We start from the raw sequence: 12,802 nt of genomic DNA on the forward strand, positions 1-12,802 counted from the left end.
TTAATCATGCATCATCTCACAGCTGTGGGATTTTGATGAGGCGACTATTTATTTTTAGATTGACACCATAGGGTAAGGGTGGGGGGCCAGATCTGGCTGGTTTGAGCATTATGCAGATAGAATTTTTTGGCCGGTTTAAATAATCTAAATTAAAATCTTTCATCAAAATTATGAGTTAATTTATGTTTCAAATACTAGCTTGATAATGACAAAATGATTTTACTAAATTCTTTATTATTTTTTACAAAATTCTTTATTTACTAAATTCTATATTTTTACTAAATTCTTTATTATTCTTTATTATGAAAACTAACAGAAATAAATGCAGTTTATCTTAAGAGAAATATGGTAACTAGAGGGTTAAACCATCGTATATCAAAAAAACCAATTCATACTTTAAGTTTTAGCTTGGTAAATAATAATAATTTATAAACTTTATCACAATTTAATTGGAAGGAAAAATTTAATTTTTGTTATCCAAAATTTGGTTAATGTTTACCATATTAACCAGAAACAAAATAAAAAAATATATATAGTGCAACAGATGTAAAAAAAAAAAATATGTAGGAAACGAATATGAAAACAAAAAGGGGAAGCAACAGGGGTGGGAAGGCTTCGGAAAATTCACAAGATTAGAGTTTTTCCCCCCATAACTTTCAGGAAATTTTTTTTTTATAAATACCTCTAAGAATCGTTCGCTCTCAGGAAAAATGGTGGGGGGCGGGGATATTTAATAACGAACCATGTAATTCAGACTCTGGAAAATTTATTTCTGTAAAATGTTTTTTTCTTAAATACACTAGATATAGACTATAAATTTAAGATGTTTTTGAAAGATACTATATTTTAACATCAGAATATATATACTTTCTCACACCACAATTAAGATATATTTATTTTAAATTGTTCATGTTTCTCCCCTCCGCCCATATGCACAAAAATTAGTTTGGGCTCGATTTTTATCATTTTTTTTCTTTAGTGAAAATCGTTGAGGTGAAAAGATCAATGGGGTGGGGGTGAAATTTCTTAGGTTTCCACCTCACTCCACCCCGTTTTTCGGACCCCAAAAAGGGTTTTGTAGCATATTAGGATGTCACAGGAATTCATTCAACGAAAAGAAAGGAAAAAATTCCAATGATTTTAGGATGGGGCAGGGGTCCCCACTTCTTCCGAACCAAAGTAAGGGATTTGCAGCATACTAGGAGAGCAGAGTACTTGATCCCACGCAAAGAAAAAAAAAACGAGTTTTTTTTTCTTATTGAAAATCGTGCGGGTGTTAATATAAAAATTTACCAAATTAACCGAGATTATTTAACAAATTATGCTTTACACTTTTATATTTAATTGTGCGTATATATTCCTTATTTTTGCTTCTGGTGTCTTCTGCCTTTCTATTAGAAACGTTTACCTGGGAATTTACTGAAAGAGAAGAAAAAAAACCGTATGTAACAGATAAGTCGTCTTCATAACATTTAGCTGTGTACCGTACCTTTAGCTGTTATTTTTAGCAACTGGTGAGGGCTTCATTTGCCTTCATTGCCTGTTTGTTGCTTCAGGAGAAATCTATGGATGCACAAACGGAGAAAATGAAAGAAATATGAATGACTTGTTCAGAAACACCCGCAATTGGGGAACAGCTCTCAAAATTAGTCCCCAATTATTTTCCCCCAAAATTCCTATGTCCTCGGAATCTACATAGTCTGAAGTATATTTGTAGAGAAATATCCATTTTCTTGAGAGTTAAGACGAATTGAAGAGGACTCCGGTGAATTTTCCGAAATTCCCCACCCCAACTCCTAAAATACTTTCCCCCAATTTTGTATATTCGGAATCTAACATGATATGGCATAGCTATAGATTCCTGCCCCCCACTGACTTTGGATGATCATAACTTTCAGAAAAATGGATATTTTTTAATGAAACTTTTTACGAATATTTGCTATATCATGTAGATTCCACAAATGCAAAACTTCTGGGGAAAGTATTTTAGGAGGGGGTGGGTGGGGAATTTCAGAAAATTCACTGGCGTCTACTTCAATTCGTCTTAACTTTCAAGAAAATAGATAATTTTTAATGAAATTTTCTACAAATATACCTCGGACTATGTAGATTCAGAGAACATAAGAATTTTGGGGGCAAACAATTAAAAAATATCCATTTTTCTGAAAGTTATGATCATCCAAGGTCGGGGTGGGGGCAGGAATCTATAGTTATGTCCATGATATAACACATATTCGTAGAAAATTTCATTAAAAATATCCATTTTTCTGAGTTATGATCATGGGGTGGCGTGCAGTAATCTGTATTTATGCCTTTGAATCTTCAAAAAAGATTTCAGTTTTAACTTTCGGAAAATAAGCCCCAAAACAAAAATATATATATATATTCCATGAATCTTCTCAGCTGCAAAACCCTTTGTATCAATGATGGAAGTTTTGTGTTACCTTTTTGCTGAATTCTGACTGGTGGGAATAAAATGACCTGTTAATTTTCATCTCTGTTCATATATATGTGTGCGTTTGTGTGCATGTTTGCATTATCAGTACCATAAATTCCCATCTGCCTCCCTCTTTCTTTCTGCCTCTTTTTATTCCTTCACTGATGCTACCCCTTACTTTCGCTCCATTTCAACCCATTTCACACCATTCAATTCTTTCATCCCTCACTGTTGCCAGAGATAAAAGAGTTAATACTCTTAGACACACCCATGCATGTAAGTTCGTCTCCAGTTTATTTCTCCATAGGGAATTACGATGGCATTTCTTTCAGTACTGACCAGTTCTATCCTACATACACACACACACACACACACACACACACACACACACGCACATACACTCACACACAAACACTACACATGCACATATGTGTTTGTAATAACCTACACACCACTAAATCGAAAGAAATAATCTGTTCCCTCTTTAGTGATATCAGATCTGATGAACAATATGAAAATGACTTGTTGTTTCTAAAGTATCCAAAATTTGATAAAATTAAGAACTCATTCTCAAATTGTCCCCTTTCTCTATAGGTGTACTAAACATTGTGTACAAAAGGTATAAAAATTCAGCATAACTCTATGCATGCCCCACTAAAATATTACCATACTCCACCGGTGGGGCATGCACCCCACATTGAGAATCATGGCTGTAGAGAAAGTTATTTTTGAGTTCAAATTCCTCCATGGATCTTGTAACCAGAGCTAGATGCTTGATCATTACAGTACCCTGTACATCATGCTGTAATTAGACTGATGAAAATAGGTGCTTCCAACCACAATCGAAAAGCTGGCAATGATATATATAATATCCAACAAGTGATAGACAATGAAAGTAAATATTAACAATATTATATGGAGTGTTATTTTGCTGAAGCATTATTATTATTATATAATTTAATATGTAAAGCTATATTTAATGGTTAGGATATATTTAGTATTGGTGTTGCTTTAAGATCATAATATTAGGGTTATAACCCTTAATGGATTTTAACACGCTAAGGATTACAATTCTAGGACCAGTCTCAAGACATAATTAGCTCATTTGTCAGCTAGGAATTTGGTTATATGATTTACAGAAATTAGAGGAAAGATTCCAATAATCAGCTTATGTGATGGCAAGATTTCTACCTGACAAAGCTGATAAATGGCTCCTGAAATGGTTGTGGTGCTGTTGTTAGTGACTTGCTGAAAGTATTTGGGGTTGTAAGTTGAAGTTATTAAATTGCATCATGACTAAATAAATTTAAGAACATTAAATATGGTTTAATACGAAAATTGATTTTGAATTTCTTTTCTTCTAAATCTAATAAAAGAAATACCAGCTTTATACTGAGGTTGATTGTATAAATTAGTCACAGTCTCTTGAAAAGTTGATCTTTTTTTTCCTGAGATTCATTCATTCCTTCCTTTTACATCCATTTTCCCATGCTAGCATGGGTTAGATGAATACATATCATTGAAGTTTCATTTTATAGCTGGATATCCTTACTGAGATTAACCCTCACCTGTGTTTTTTCCATTCATCTTTGCTGACAACGAATGCCAATGAAAGCCATTGTTTGTAAATCAATACTTCCATGCAAAGTGAAGAATGTAAACATGAGCTTCCAAACAGTTTCCATATGCCAAATCCACTGGTGTGCATCGATCAAGCCAAGGATATAATACAAGACAGGCCCAAAGTGCCGCACAATGGAATAGAACTCAAAACCACATGATCACAAAGGAAATTCCATATCCATGAAGCCATGGCTGCACCTATTACAGATTCTCAATTGTTCCCTCCCCTCCAAATCTCTGCACTTGTGTCTATGTTAGAAACATTATTATTATTATTATTATTATTATTATTATTATTATTATCATTATTATTATTATTATTAGGGTGGGGGTACAGTTGGTTGTCAGAACTGCTAAGGCATTTGATAAAATACCTTGAAGCTGATACCCATGGCTCTTTGCATTGTGTGTTCAAATCCTGATGAGACTGAATTTACCTGTCATTTTCCCAGGGTTGATAAAATAATATACCAGTTAAATTGTGGTAGTGAGAGTGATATTTAATAAGCTGTCCTCTGCAAAGATATCTGGCCTCATGTCTATGTAATTAATTATTATGATGTCTGGCCACAGAGAAATATTACCATCTTTGGAAATAGGTGAGGGCCAGCAGAATAAAGGCCATCTAACCAGAGAAAATCTGTCCCCATAAACTTCATCTAACCCATGCATGCATTGAAAAGTGGATGTTAAAATGATGATGACGAGGGGTATGATGATGATGACTATTAGTTGCTAAAGACTGAAGATTAAAATCATGTGTTGCTCATGTTTGAAAATGGTACTGCCAGTGTTTGTTCCTGCAAGCCTTTCTCTGACTAAAGTCAGAGGAGTCACAGAGTAACAAAAATTTAAAAAATGAAATAAAACAGTTTACATGATTTCTCTCATCATGAAATATGAAGGCAGAAAGATGTTGCCAATGAGAAATGTCAGTTGAATAAACTAATGAAATTAGCTTAATTAAGAATATGTGATATTTTCTAACATCGTCCAGTTGTTGTTCTACAATTAAATTAGGTTGACCGAATGTTGAACAAACATTGCATTTGTGTTTGTGGTGTGCATATTTGCATGTGTCTTTGGACATGTGTATGTCTTTGTGAATTAGTGTATATATGTTTATTGCAAGTATATGTGTGTGTGTGTGTTTGGTGTATGTATGTAAGTGTTTTTGTACATGTATGTTTGTTTGTGAATTTGTCTTTTGTGGGAGTGGAAATGAAATGAGTTGTGAGTCAAGTTATGTTAGATAGAGCAATTTCCTTATTTGGTATTTGACATTTATTCTTGATATCTTCTCATAGGAAAGGGGAAAAAATATTAATTTCCAAGCAAATCATAAATAAATGAAGATAAAATAAAAAAAGGGAACTCTCATATAAGACTCTGAATCTCTTCTCTAATTACAAGAGATAGCTTTCTACCTTACTCCATGCACATCAACCTTCATCTCAGTTTCCTTTCTATGTAGCTGTCTGAAGGAAACTGCTTATCAAACCAGGTTCCATATTCACAAATTTTCTGGTTTTTCTTTTTTTCCTTCCAGAACCATCCCTCTGCCATTATCTGCTAATGGATGGGTCATGAATCAATTAATTACAAGCAAACCATTGCAAGAACAAAAGTATTTCTCTCTTTCCTTCAGCACACCCTTTTACCAATTTGCATCCCTTTTTCTGATTAATATTGGAACTATTACAATAATGGTAGTGGTTGTAGGTGAATTCTAAATTGCTATCATTAGAAACTTTCATGTGGGAGAGAAGTCCATTATGTAACAATTGTCAGCAATACCATTCCATTCTTGTAGTGTATTAAGTAATACAAAAGCTTTATGGCTTCGGTAATTCCAAGGGCTCCAGAGAATTATGCTGTTTTCATTTAAAACCTTGCAAATCATGTTTATGACATGCCATGAAGGTTATAGAAGGAGGTGAGGCTTTTAGATCGTTCCCTAGGGTCTATAGAGGGAATCAGGATAAAATGATAACGTGTTTTAGATGAAATGACAGTTATGGGACTTTCAGTGAACTCGTTTGGAAAAAGTTCTGTTGTTTTTGAGCTCCAGCAAGAAAGAGAGAAAAGAAAGACTAAGGAGAGGATTGTGGGATTGACAAGGACTGTAATGGAACAAATTTAACACATGGGTGATCAATGTCTTAGGAAGGTTCCATTGATTAAAGCCAGCATTTGGTGAGGTGTTTTATACTCTGTGAGTGGCGGTGTCTTTTAGTAGGAATTGAATAGGGAATTTATTAAACGGTCATCATCATCACCACTGCAACAGTCATCACCATCATCATCATCATCAACCCATTCCTCTCTCCCTTGTTCATCCTCAACGCAGTAATTATTGCTCATCGATATCATCATTGTTTGGCTTTGCTCTTTCATGTTTGTTCTCTTGTCTATTGATGTCATTCTAACTGTTAGTACCATTGTTGCAGCCATCGTTGTCCTCATCGTAACCTCCCTTCCACCATCATCATCATCAGTAGCAGCAGCAACAATACCATCACCAACATCATTATCGATGTCACCTTGCCTCCCTTTCTTCACCACCATGGTCACTATCACTACCACTGCTGTCAAACTTATCATCATCATCATGATAAGCAATGACAGGATTACTGGTGGTGACATTCCCCCTTGTCTTGAAATCTTCCTTATTGTCATCGTATTATCTTCATCATCACCATTGTCACCTTCATAATTGTCATTGCTGTCATCGTCGTCTTTGCTGTTATTGTCCCCATCACATGTTCCTATCTGTTAAACATTCCTTTTCATCTACACCCATGACCAGATTCACAGAGGTTTGCATAATTACATGTTACAGAACCAAACCATCACCCAATACAACAATGAGATGGACAATAACACACAAAGCAAAACTATCAGATTACCACCCAAAACCATTCAACCTCATAATCTTGGAGAAACTATCCAAGAGATCATAGATTCTATGATTAAGCATAACTGCTAAATGGGTACATGTTAGAGATGTCATTGCTTCATGATCACATGAAGATATTATTGTTTCATGTTTGCGTGTAGACATAGCTGTTTCATCACAACATGAAGACCACATGTTATGGTTATTTCATGCCTTCATGCTTTATAGCTTTTTCCTTGATTACATTAAGACATGGATATTTCATGGCTTCATGACTACTTGTTATTACCAAATAACACCTCTTTAATAAAGTAAATAAAAAAACTGCAATTTGAGGGAACACCTACGGCTAAAAGTGATAAAATTTACTTCAGCATCTGGGACAATTTTGCTGCTGCTGTGGCTACAGCAGTAAACATTGACATCCAAACAATAAAAGATAAAGTGGTTCCCAACTGACTGACATGGAGGTATTGACCAATGCTTGTCAACCTCAGATTTACAAGGATGTTTACTCCTTCAATACCTTCTACAGCTACTGCAATGGCCTCTGCTTTTTAGAACAGGCTGATCCCATGCTACACTTCCTTATTGCCCAAACCTTTCCTGCATAGTTTTGCACCAACCACTCGATCCATTCTTTCTCTGCCAGAACATAAAACCTTTGGAAGATCTTCAGCTGTATCAACTTCATTAGTCTTTGACGATGACTCAAGAGGACCAAGAATACAAGCGCTTTTTCCAGGTCAAACTATGGAAAAGTTTAAGGATTAAAAGAGAAAAAATATGAGATTATTTTCATGGATATATTTGGCTTAAAGAATTAAATCAACAAAACTTATTCAGACCAAATATTTATTTAGTAGTTTGAATACAATATTTAAAAACTATGTCTCTATACAAAATTATACATCTGGATAGATAAACATCCTAATATTACTAAATATTTACATTTAAAAAATTACTTTATAATCTATATATTTTTTTTATAACAAATCAATATTATTAAAACTGTAGATTTGATTTCTGATCTGTGTGTTCATTGACTGTGATTTTAATTCCTCCATTTAAAATATAAATTAATCAATTAGGCTTGAAAAAATGTGGGAAAATGGGAACATGCCATCATCACAGTTGTGGGGATGATAGTTGTGAGTTGAATGGTTCCTTATGCTAGAGCAGTACTTCTCAACTGGGATCCATATAGCCCTTCATATAAGATTTTTTTTTTAGTTTAAATTTATACATCTACAATACACTACATATTTTTACAATTTTTTAAATACAATTCCTTATAATATTTGATAATAAAAATTTTAAAGGATATTTTAAAACATCAAATGGGTAAAAGGACCAACTGAAGTGAAATATGAACTAAAGAGGTCGATAGATAAAAATGTTTGTGAACCACTGTGCTAGAGGTATGTCATAATATCAAGATAGCAAGATGGTTAGCATAGTGGACATTTTTCGGGGGGGGGGGGTTATTTCTTCTGGCATTTTACATTCTGAGTTCAGATTCCACTAAGGTTAATTTGGTTTTTCAATAGGTGTCAGTTAACTGACTCTCTCCTGAAATTCCAGGCCTTGTGCATATTATAAAATGAATTATGCTAGAGGTGTATCACAATATTAAGATAGCAAGCTGGAAGAATTGTTGGCATGTAAGAAACAAAATTCTTAGTAAAATTTCTGCCTGTTCTTTCAATTCTGACTTCAAATTCCACTGAAGTCAACTTTATCGTTCATCCTTATGATAATACCAGACGAATTTTGGGGTCAATATAATTGATTTGCCCTTTCCCCTAAAATTATTGGCCTGGTACCAAAATTTGAAACCATTATGATACGGGAATGTTATTGAAAGTTTTATATTCTTACTGTGAATTTAGAATTGTTGTTTAACCCCAAGTCAGCTATAACAGACCAGGCCTCTGATCAAATGTCACCTAGCCATGGGCATCCTATATCAATTTAAGACAGCAGACTGGGACTGAAAAGGAAATTTATTTGCTGTTTCAAGCAAGTCAAACAATCATGTAAAAACTCCCTCGTTAGTTGAGGTGAAACTAATGTATATTTAGTGAAGCGATTCTTTAATTGTATGGTACTACATATTGATGCAGAGCTAGGGGTACCTGGCTGTGCTGAAAAGTTTTTAAAATGTTATTTTAAGTTTTAGAAAATTCATAGTAAATCTTAAGAATTTTCAAAAACATTCTTCTAATAATTTTGCTAATCATAAATGTGATGAATTAAACACATTAAGCAATACTTTCATTTTTTAATTCTAAATTTGAAAAATTTAATACAGCGTTTGTCTTTTTATCTTTTAAAATGTGCCAGTAATTTCTTATTTTTCTTACTTCATGTTCATTACAAACTCCTGTGTAAAATCTAAGGGAAATAAACACCAAGGGAGTGTTTACCCCAACTGAATTTCACACACTGGAACTTCTTGAATTGAATGCTACAAATTTATGAAACATTAATCAATTTTATGATGCTCCTGCTGTGTGCACCAGTTCTATTTTCCAATAACTACCATAAAGTGCTGCTAGCAGGGCTGCATTATAATATTGATAAATATGTTATTTTACAACTGCAGTGTTTGAATCCTACTTCAGTGTGGCTGAGATAGGGTCAAATTTCACCAGATATTCTTTACGTGTGGCTTGTTTCCTCCACAACCAAATATGATGGAACTGCAGCTAAACTTGAAATCAATTGAATTAAAGTTAACAATGAATGAATGGAGGTGATTGCCATTGATGTAGAGTAAGATAAACAAAAGTTTGTGCCGGGGTTGGAAAGGTCAAGAGATTGAGCAGAAGACTTCCCACAGCAAGAAAGAGAGATTTATTTCAATCAATGATGAGAGATATAACTTTTGATCAATTCGATGGAGTGACTTTGACAGAGAGGCAGAAGCAAAGGCAAATTTAAACAAAGCAGATGTCAAACTCTCACAGTTGTTCTGGAATGTTCAGATTGCCAAGATGATTTTATTCTTGATAATTTGTTGTTAGAATTTCAATGAAGTTAAAGGTTAAACATATTTATTTCAGTAAATACATCAAAGAAAATGTATTGCTATGGTGATGCTGAAGTAATTGCTAATTAATTTAAAGACCTACATCAACAACAAAGGACTAACAGATTAGAAGAAAGAATGTAACTACAATGACAATATACATATGTACACATATACACATATACATATACACACATATACATATATACATATATTTCGAACCCACAAGAGTAAACAAGAGAGACAAAGACAGACAGAAACAAGGAAAATGCCCCTTGTATTTGAATACTATGCACATATTCTTTTACAAAACTTTTCATTTAATGTTTCCAAAATTTAATTTTTTTCCACACTTAGGGTTGAAAAAGTCTCACTGACCGAAACAACTACAGAAATGTTTTTTATAAAATTATTATAGTATTTTCTACCTTGACTTTTTTTTTCCATATATATATATATATGTATATTTATATATACATTCGTGGATTCATATTTATGTGATATATATAAATATATACACATACACAAGGGCCTCAGAGTCAATCTAGCTAAAACCAAAGTCGTAATCAGTAGGAAGGTAGACAAATCACAAACACCTTCAGGTAGATGGCCCTGCTCGATCTGTAGAAAAGGTGTAGGTAGAAACTCTATAAGATGCACCAAGTGTAAGCTATGGACACATAAGAGATGCAGCAATGTCAAAGGAAGGCTAACTAGGAAGATGGTTTTTGTATGTGGCAGATTCTCAGGAACAATAAACACTGAAAATGCTCTGAGACCAACTTCCGTCACTTTCCAGGGAGAAAAACTAGAAATAGTTGATAGTTTCCGTTACCTAGGTGACCAAGTCAGCAGCGGGGGCGGGTGTGCTGAAAGTGTAACTGCTAGAGTAAGAATAGCTTGGGCAAAGTTCAGAGAGCTCTTACCTCTGCTGGTGACAAAAGGCCTCTCGCACAGAGTGAAAGGCAGACTGTATGATGCGTGTGTACGAACAGCCATGCTACATGGCAGTGAAACATGGGCTGTGACTGCTGAGGATATGCGTAAGCTCGCTAGAAATGAAGCCAGTATGCTCCGATGGATGTGTAATGCCGGTACTCACACTCGGCAGAGTGTAAGTACCTTGAGAGAAAAGCTGGACCTAAGAAGCATCAGTTGTGGTGTGCAAGAGAGACGTTTGCGCTGGTATGGTCATGTGGCGAGAATGGATGAAGATAGTTGTGTGAAAAAGTGCCACACCCTAGCGGTTGAGGGAACCTGTGGAAGAGGCAGACCCAGGAAAACCTGGGACGAGGTGGTGAAGCACGACCTTCGAACTTTAGGTCTCACTGAGGAAATGACTAGAGACCGAGACCTCTGGAAGTGTGCTGTGCGCGGGAAGACCTGGCAGGACAAGTGAGTCCACAACCCGTGGCCTTCTACATGGGATGGAGCCAGCCTACGTATGCATACCTTCCCTTCTTGGGACACAAAACTCTACTTGTGAAGACGTGTTGAGGCAAGTGAGGATCAGAATCGAAATCGATCAATGGAAATTGCGTATGTATTACCAGTGCCGGTGGCATGTCGAAACTCTACTTGTGAAGACCCGTTGAGGCAAGTGAGGATCAGAATCGAAATCGATCAATGGAAATCGATCAATGGAAATTGCAGATGTGTTACCAGTGCCGGTGGCATGTAAGAGAACTTTCCGTTTCGTGACCATTGCCAGCACCGCCCCGTTTCGTGTCCATTGCCAGCCTCGCCTGGCCCTCGTGCCGGTGGCACATAAAAAGCACCATCCGTTCGTGGCCATTTGTCAGCTCTGTCTGGCACCAGTGCGGGTGGCACGTAAAAAGCACCCATTACACTCACGGAGTGGTTGGCGTTAGGAAGGGCATCCAGCCGTAGAAACACTGCCAGAATTGACTGGGCCTGATGAAGCCTTCTGGCTTCACAGACCCCAGTAGAACCGTCCAACCCATGCTAGCATGGAAAACGGACGCTAAACGATGATGATGATGATGATGACACATATACACACAAACATACATATGTGTATTTGTCAATACATTTAAGGCCATTTGTTGATAGTGCTTAAAGCAGAAACAGAAATAAGGAAAACACAAAAGATTTATTTGATAAGAGTCACTGATACATGGAAACCCACATGGCTGAGCAGATATAATGTAGCAAGGAGACCCAGGATTTGATCTCACTGTGCAGTGCTTCACTTTGTCTTTTGTGATAATCTTGTGTTGAGAGAAATTTACAGACTGTGCCCAAATGGTTTTTGTCTGGGGATTACATTAAGAGTGCATGTGTCTCTGGAGTATTCGACCACTTACATACAAATTCACTGAGACAGTAGGACTGTTGATCATACAACTTGGATTTACATGAATATACTGAAGCTCCAGTTTACAAGTTACACACACACATATATATATACATATCATCATCATCATCATCATCATCAAACGTCCGTTTTCCATGCTAGCATGGGTTGGACGGTTCAACCAGGGTCTGGTGAGCCATGGAGGCTCTAGTCTGGTTTGACAGTGTTTCTACAGCTGGATGCCCTTCCTAACGCCAACCACTCCGTGAGAGTAGTGGGTGTCTTTTATATGCCACTGGCATAGGGGCCAGAGCAGGCTGGCAAACAGCCACGACTGGTTGGTGCTTTTTACGTGTCACTGACATGGATGCCAGTCAGGCAGCGCTGGCATCTTCCATGTTCGGACGGTGCTTGTTACATGTCACCGGCACTGGTATCTTAACTACAATTTCCATTTGATTTTTATTTTGATGATGACGTACTTGACTCAAT

Source organism: Octopus sinensis, linkage group LG13, assembly GCF_006345805.1.
Source record: "Octopus sinensis linkage group LG13, ASM634580v1, whole genome shotgun sequence".
In the NCBI taxonomy this organism is placed as follows: domain Eukaryota; kingdom Metazoa; phylum Mollusca; class Cephalopoda; order Octopoda; family Octopodidae; genus Octopus; species Octopus sinensis.